Source organism: Manacus candei, unplaced genomic scaffold (assembly GCF_025592945.1).
Source record: "Manacus candei isolate 608988 ecotype Guabito, Panama unplaced genomic scaffold, ASM2559294v1 h1tg000002l, whole genome shotgun sequence".
In the NCBI taxonomy this organism is placed as follows: Eukaryota; Metazoa; Chordata; class Aves; order Passeriformes; family Pipridae; genus Manacus; species Manacus candei.
The window spans coordinates 3,314,474-3,321,939 of record NW_026138050.1 but is presented as its reverse complement, the minus strand read 5'-3'; the positions used below and the strand labels follow the sequence as shown (position 1 = coordinate 3,321,939).

The 7,466-nt window shown below is 46.1% G+C and overlaps 1 long non-coding RNA gene across 1 annotated transcript; it reads left to right on the top strand.

The window, feature by feature from the left end:
• Positions 1 to 1,217: 1,217 nt before the first annotated feature.
• LOC127467441 (uncharacterized) lies at positions 1,218 to 2,406 on the top strand. Its single transcript, XR_007903125.1, has 3 exons — positions 1,218 to 1,282; positions 1,510 to 1,565; positions 1,945 to 2,406. It is a non-coding gene; the product is annotated as an uncharacterized LOC127467441 (long non-coding RNA).
• Positions 2,407 to 7,466: the final 5,060 nt, after the last annotated feature.

Genomic DNA, 7,466 nt, shown 5'->3' with positions numbered 1-7,466 from the left:
ACGGTGAGCTGAGTCGTTCTGCAAGTATTGAAGTGAGTGCCGTAGATGGTCCCAGCGTGGAGAAAGAGTTTGGCCAGAGGTTTTAATTAACACACAGCCCTTCCTCTGCTGGAGTTCAGTGCAGAATTCTGGTTTTTATGGACTAAAAATAAATGTATGGGGATTGCTGCACCTCATGAGTGCTACATCAGTGCCTACAGCTCTCCAGCTTCTTTAATCTCCTCTACCCCTCTCCTTCCCAAGTCTCAAAGCTCTTAGTGTGACATAACATCCTTTGGAAAAATATTACCACATCACAACCAGAACTTGTAGGCTCCTGCCCAGCTCACACAGCGTCCCATCCTCTGTGTGAAAGCTTTGACACAAACTCTGTCCGCCACCACAATAATTAGTCCTGAAACAGTTCTCTTGCGGGTCTCTGAGCCTATGTAGGGATCCCATTGCTCTCGCTTAGCAGGGATATCACACGTGGACTGTGCTGACAGAGGGTGCCGGGGCTGAGAGGGGGTCTGATAACGTGGCATACCCCTGACATACGTTGTCAGCAGCTCTGCCATCGCCAGCGAGAGCGAGGGGGAGGACTGGAATTCTCCCGTTCAATTGGGCGAATTTGATACCTTCTCGTTCTTGTGTCCTCGTGGCTCGGCCACTTGACATTTCTAAACATTCTCAAGCAAGTTCACTGGAAAACTATCCCATGTCAGGAGCTGGTGATGTCAAGGCTAATAACAGTCCTGGGGTCAAATCCTGCTGATCCTTCAGGCAAGGACCTCAAGATTTGGCTCCAAGTCAACAACAAGGTCTGTCACGTCAACGATGGCTTATTATGAATCCCAGCGCAAGCCTTTCCCAAACAAAGTGCTTTCGTTTGGTTTTCCATGCAGGAAAAGGTTAGCAGTTTCCAAAGGCGGGTTCTCCCTTCCTTGTGTGGAGCAGAGAGCAAAACTGGTGAGCTTGGAACGGGCAACAGCACTTTGCCTTAGAGCAGGAGACAGGGATAGTGATAAATCTTCATCTGGGAAATTCTTTCCTTCCCCTCTGGAACGGTACAAGCTGATTGTTTTCATCTCTAGAGATTCTGTTGTTTTTTGTGGTTTTTTTTCTCTCTGTCCCTTTCCATCATGTGGATGTAACAATACCACTGGGCTGCCTTTGTTAACGTCACAATGGACCTCAGAAAGTGGGAGCGAGCCATATTGGGAAAGGCACGGCTGGATGTCAGGGAAGGAGATAGCAGGGATCCTACTGGCTTACACTCGTGCTGCACTGAAAAAAAGGAATTGTACATTGACATTCCCTTTGCTATTACTTTATAATCCTGGCACTGTGTTGAGAATGATGCCACTGGAATGGTGTCCAAAATGATAATTATAACCACTTCCTATTTTTAATTTCCTCTTAATAAGGGACACAGTGGTCATCATCCTAACAATAATGATTCTGCTCTGCCCTTCCAGATGTCAGAACATTATAAAGCATGGATTAACAAACACTGATGTCTCTCTACAGGCCATTCTTCTGAACTGAAAACTCCTGTGCAACCCAGCCCAAACACACATCAGCAGGTACAGACCTAAGCACTACAGAAAATGCTGCACCTGCTTTGCTGCTGGCCTCATTTTACAAGGGAGTGTTTGAATTATGGAGAAATAAGGTGACTCGCTCCAAGTCCCTTGGTGAGTCAGTGTCAGAGAACAGATTCAGCTGTTCACATCTCCCCATTTTTCACTGTCAAATGGACTTTTTTTTTTTTTGCTATATTTTAGAAGGCATTTGACATGAGGTTCCTAAATATGTATGCTGATGTTCCGAATTGCTGAGTCCTCACTATTGGCCCTCCAGGCAGTACCTAAACAAGATATCCATGGGGAAAGCTGTCTTTTCTTGAATATCAGGAACCACTAATAGTTATTCTTCTTTATAGACTCATCTGTGTTTTTGCAGGTGGACTCAAGCTCTGCACACCCATCCTATGCACACATAATTAGCACAAGACAATGACCACAGTAGATAGCCCTGCTCTTAACAACATGACTATTTCACACACTGTTTCCCTCTTAAAAACCTGCCTGATGATAGGAAATGCTTTGACTGGGAGGGTTTGAACTAGGATTGTCAAAAGTCTTAGCTAAGGGAAAGTTGGATCATGTGGTTGGCTGTGTGACCCTGCTTCTGAACAGCTCTTGACTCCAGAGACATTGGGTTTCTCATTTTGCAAAGCGCTCGTCTCCCGCTGGCTTCTAGGAAGTTTCTGTGGGATCTCTCTCCATTCAAGGTCAGATTTCACGTATCTCCTGAGATTCTAGAACAAGGGTTCTGCACTAGAGGAGCAGAAAGGAGAAGGCTATATGAGGTTAGGAACATCTGAGCAAAACAGCCTTTATGGCTAAGACAGCAATTCCAATTATCCAGCACTTAGGCATCAAGAAGATTCAGATAAGAGATCTCAGATTTAGCTCCTCTCTTCTCCCTGCAAGTTAATGTGCCACTTTTCTTCCTTTTTTTTTTTTTTTTTAAGGAGACAATCAAATCTGTGATAGCAAATTTCAAGTAAAAAGGAAAAGATTGTCTCTGTAGAGAATGGAAAGAACCATTTTGGCTCTCAGGTGAGTTTTGTGATCCACCTGAAGCACGAGTAGATGTCATTACACACATATTAAAGAGAAGCTGGTGAGCTTGTTGCAGGAGTAGCTGGATAAATTCCTATAGTTTTTAAATAAAATTATCTGAGTCCATCATACATACCAAAATGAGCTCCTGTATGCTTCCATCAGGCTATTTATACACTGAAAATGCAGGAACCTCCTTTCTGACTTCTGTCTTAAATCTGAGAAGAGTCAACTGGAAATCATATAGTTCCTGCAGTATTCAATCCTATGAAAACCTTCACAAAAGCTCTGCTCCAGAGTCCCATCCACTTCTTCTCCATTGCAAGGGGCCAGATTGCCAAAAGAAGAGGTGCCATCATTGAGCTGATATGAACTGTCTCCCTTCCTTCCCCGGAGTATTTGTACAGGTCAGTCCCTCTAATATGTAAGCTCTCATCTCCTGGCAGTTTTCTCACAGGAGAGCTTCCCAGTTTTCCATCTCTCCTCGCTGCACAGCCACCCACAAACAGCTTCTCAGTCATCTGAATGCTCGTAGATCAGTAGCATATAGCAAAGCTTTACAGAGCATGTGCAAACAACCTATACACTAATCCAACAGCACTGTGTTGAGGCTTGTCTTTATTTGCTGGGATAGACAATCAACTTTCAAAGACCTTCTTCCTTAACACTTTGCTCCTAGAAGGCCATCAGTCCAATCCAACCCTGATTCTACCAAGAGCTATGGGTCAGGACCCTGTTATACTTCTGAGCAATGCCTGTGTCTTTCTCACCCATTCTGGCTACTTTTGATTGCCTGGATATGTCACCAAACTCTTCTGCAGGGTCCTGACAGCTGGTGTGAGTGTTAGACAGCAGCAAATCTCTGCTTCTCTGAGCCTTTTCTATCTCCCACGGAGCTGATCAAATCTCTCCCCCCACTTGCCCTTTGCTATGGGATGGAGAGTAAGCAATCCTCTGAATCTGACACTCTTCCTACCCTTCTTTTCCCTCACAAGTTAATTCCCAGCCCTTGCTGCTTCTGCCCCAGCCCCCTTCTGAGCGTGCTCTAATTAAGACCCCAGAGGGAGGAGGTGATGCTCTGAAATTGTCTTAATTGCTCTTGTTTATGCTGGTTACGATGGCAATAAGTTGCCATGCAGAGGAGGCTTTCTTCAGATGTGCAGGTTCTCCATTGTTCTGTACTCTGAAGGATTGTCTGTAGGCAGCTCCAAGTCATTTACAACAATAGATTAATATGAAGATCAGTAATACTGGGTGACTCACAGTCACACACATGCGAGACCCGCCAATCGCTGTGATCTGCCACCGGATTTGAGGGGAAGTTAAATGTTGCTGGCATGTTCTTGCAGGATGCTGAAGAGATGATGCTGAAGAGATAATTCTTTGCTCTTGGAGAGCTTCTGCTCTCCAGGAGCTCCCCAAACATGAACGGAGGATGCTCGCTTTCTAGGGCAGGCGGTGACTGTTACACTTGCTGGAAAGCAGGGAACTGGAGCAGAGTGTGTCTTTTGTCCAGTGTAAGTTTGCACGTGCCAAAGTTTAATCAGGGGTCAGGAACCCTGACTTTTAGTCCCTGATCTATCTTCCAGGCACTCTATCATCCAGACCCTAAAGAGCATCTTTTATGTGTGTTGTGTTCTACTTGTGCTGTGTCCCATTTATCACCCTTGACAAATGACAGAGAACGGCTCTGTCACACGGGTTCCTCTCCAGACCTCTGCAGTGCAGTGTCTGGATCTTCATTTGGCAGAGACCCAGTGCAGACAATGTTGGATACCTCAGCTGTGGGTTTGTGCCTTCTGTCCCGCTGTTCAAAGTTAGGACCTCTGCTGGGACTGACTGCACTGCACTGTGGGCACTTTGCTTTCCATTTTTACTTTCCTGGACAGTCCCAGTCTGCACCAGAATCACAGAATATTCTGAGTTGAAAGGGACCCACGGGGATCATCGAGTCCAACCCTTAAGTGAATGGTCCGTAGAGGGATCAAACCCACAACCTTGATATTATTAGCACTATGCTCTAACCAATCTCAGAAACACTCAACATCACTCTGATCTGCCCCGTGACTCAAGAGGTCTGTGTGCCATCTTTTCCCCTAAATCCTTGTCTTGGGGATATATGTCCCCTCCTATGTCCCCACCAGTCCTCATTTACCCAGGACCTACCATTCTGCTTCCATGTGCCAGGCACTCCACTCATCTCCTGCCTCTCTCATCCATCATTTTCCCTGCTGTCAGGGACTCATTCTCCCATCTTTCCTTTCCCCCGTGCTGGGTGAAAGGGGAGATGCCCACTCCTGTTTTTTCCCTGTTTGGGAGATGCATTATTCAACAGCAGGGAACACAGGCAGAGCTGCGACGAAGGGCTGTGCTAGGAGGGATTAACAGCTGTCATCAACCTGCTCTTGACTCTGAAGTCCATTACAGAGCTGGGTCAAGCTGCTGAAACTCCTCACCAGTTTCCTATTTCCTACCTATTTTCAGTCCTTGGATGCTGACAACAGCCCCATAATTTCCAGTGGCAGGTTTGGTGCTCCTCGTTACCATATTGCACGTACTCCAGCAGGCAGACAAGTGCAGAAATTCTTTCCAGCTGATGTCACAAATTGCCTCGCTCAGTCCATAAGTAATGTGCCTCGCTGAGCCTGGCTAATTTTCTTCCCTGTATAAAACAGTACGGTTTCTGCATAATTTTGTGCATTACAAAATCACCAGATCTCAAGGGCTCGATGGTGGGCCAGGCCCCGAGTGTGTCACTGAGCAGTTACTGAATCTCCACCTGCCTCTGGCTGAATAAAACCTTGAGGCAGCAGCTGAGGACCTGGCCCCTGATTAGACCCATGTGCTTTTCCATACCAACAGAAGTGTGTTGTACTGGGTCAGCAAAGGGCTGATTCAGGAACGTGTCACATACATACCCCCAAAGAAGGTGCCTAGACAGGACTAGGAAGACTTTTCTTCCATAAATATGTATTTCATGTTGAAATGTAACTTATATAAATGGTTCGAAGTTCTGTGTAATTAGTAACCCTCATTGAATTTCTCTTCCACAAACTTTTCCAGGTTCCCTTTAAGTTCATATACATTTTTAGCCTCTTCAGCATCCTGTGGCAAGGAGTTCCTCAGTTTAACCACACATCTTTCGTTTGAACCTGAAATCCCCGTGCTCCCAGGAGGTTTTGAACCACCCACCTTTCGCACTGGTACACACTCACAGAGATCCTGAATTAGTCATATATTTAGCATTAATTTTTTTTTCTAATTTCTCCATCCATTTGAATCCACCATCTGCTGTAAATCTGCCCTGCAGTGTAGTCACCACTCCAGAAGGAGAAATGCAGAAGAACTTGAAGCTCTTTGAGTGAAATAATGCAAAGCACCTGCATGAGGTGCCAGTGGTCACTTATGAAAGGGTTCCCTTGGAGTCACCACGTGTTGCCATCACTGTACAGTGACATCTCCCAAGCTTTGGAGCAGACTTGGTTGCTGATCCAGAAGAGGGCAATGGTGACACATCCTCACTGATGCTTTGAGCACCAAATCCACTGAGGACATCCACTGCAGGAAGGGAGCCAAGTAGCCAAACCACCCTGGCTATCAAATCTGCATGTTCCTGGCTGGTTTGTGGCAAGCAGATTGAAGTGGGAGGCAGCTTTCAGCTACTGTCTCAGGTCAGATGGGACTGTCAGTCAATTGTTAATTATGACTCTTCTCTTACTAATTTCTGTAACTTCCATCACCATGGCAGCTAACTGCCGTGGAAAGATTCAGCCAGAAAAAGGAGAAGACAACCAAACTTTTCATAGCAAGGGAACAAGAATGAGCTACAGAGGAAGGGGGGTGAGGAAGGGATCTGTACATAGTATTCTAGGAGAGTCTAATGCCATGTTCTGAATCCTAGAATAGCTCGAATTGGAAGGGACCTTGAAGATCATCCAGTTCCAACCACTCTGCCATGGGCAGGGACACCTTCCACTAGCCCAGGTTGCTCCAAGCCCCATCCAACCTGGCCTTGGACACTTCCAGGGATGGGGCAGCCACAGCTTCTCTGGGCAACCTGTGCCAGGGCCTCCCCACCCTCACAGGGAAGAATTTCTTCCCAAAATCCCATCTAACCATGCCCTCTGTCAGTGGGAAGCCATTCCCCCTTGTCTCATTATCACATCTGCCCTGGTCTGACCTGGTCAGTCAATCACTTTTAATCTTTGGTGATGGTTTTGTGTCCACAAAGGGAGGGAGGATGAAAAACTTGACAGCACTTTGAGATCTCTTTAATTTTTAAACTTCCTTCCTTCTGCTTATTTTGTAGCTTTTGTCCTGATGCTGAATGTGTTCTTTTCCCCATATGTCACTTCCAGATGAATACCATGGGGATGAAATGCCACTTGGTCATCACAGGGCATTTTGCCTGGGGGGGCTGGATGGAAAGTCGTAGGTTGGGACCATGCAGGGCCTGAGGACAACTGGCATCTTCTGTCACTGCAGCAGCTCTCAGGAACATGGTGACACAGTGCCTGAATACATCTGTGGCATGGGTAGAGTGGGTTGTATGGGATCATTAAAACAACAGCCATTTTGTTGCTGTTTTGCAGCAACCCCCTGCAATTCTTGCTGAGATCACTGTGTCTGGTCCATTCAGCAACTTTCATTTCTGATTAAGCTTTTCAGCCTGTGGGTATCTCCTCTCACACCTGTCTTACTATTTCCTTTTACAAGGGCTTAATTTAGAAACCCATTGTACCTGGCCCTGCACAGACCAAGCCAATGTATTTTACATAATGTCTCAGCAGGTCAGGGAAGCAGACTTGTTCTAATTCCATTCTGGAGGGAAGGATGGGCTTGTGCTTCGGGTTTTGG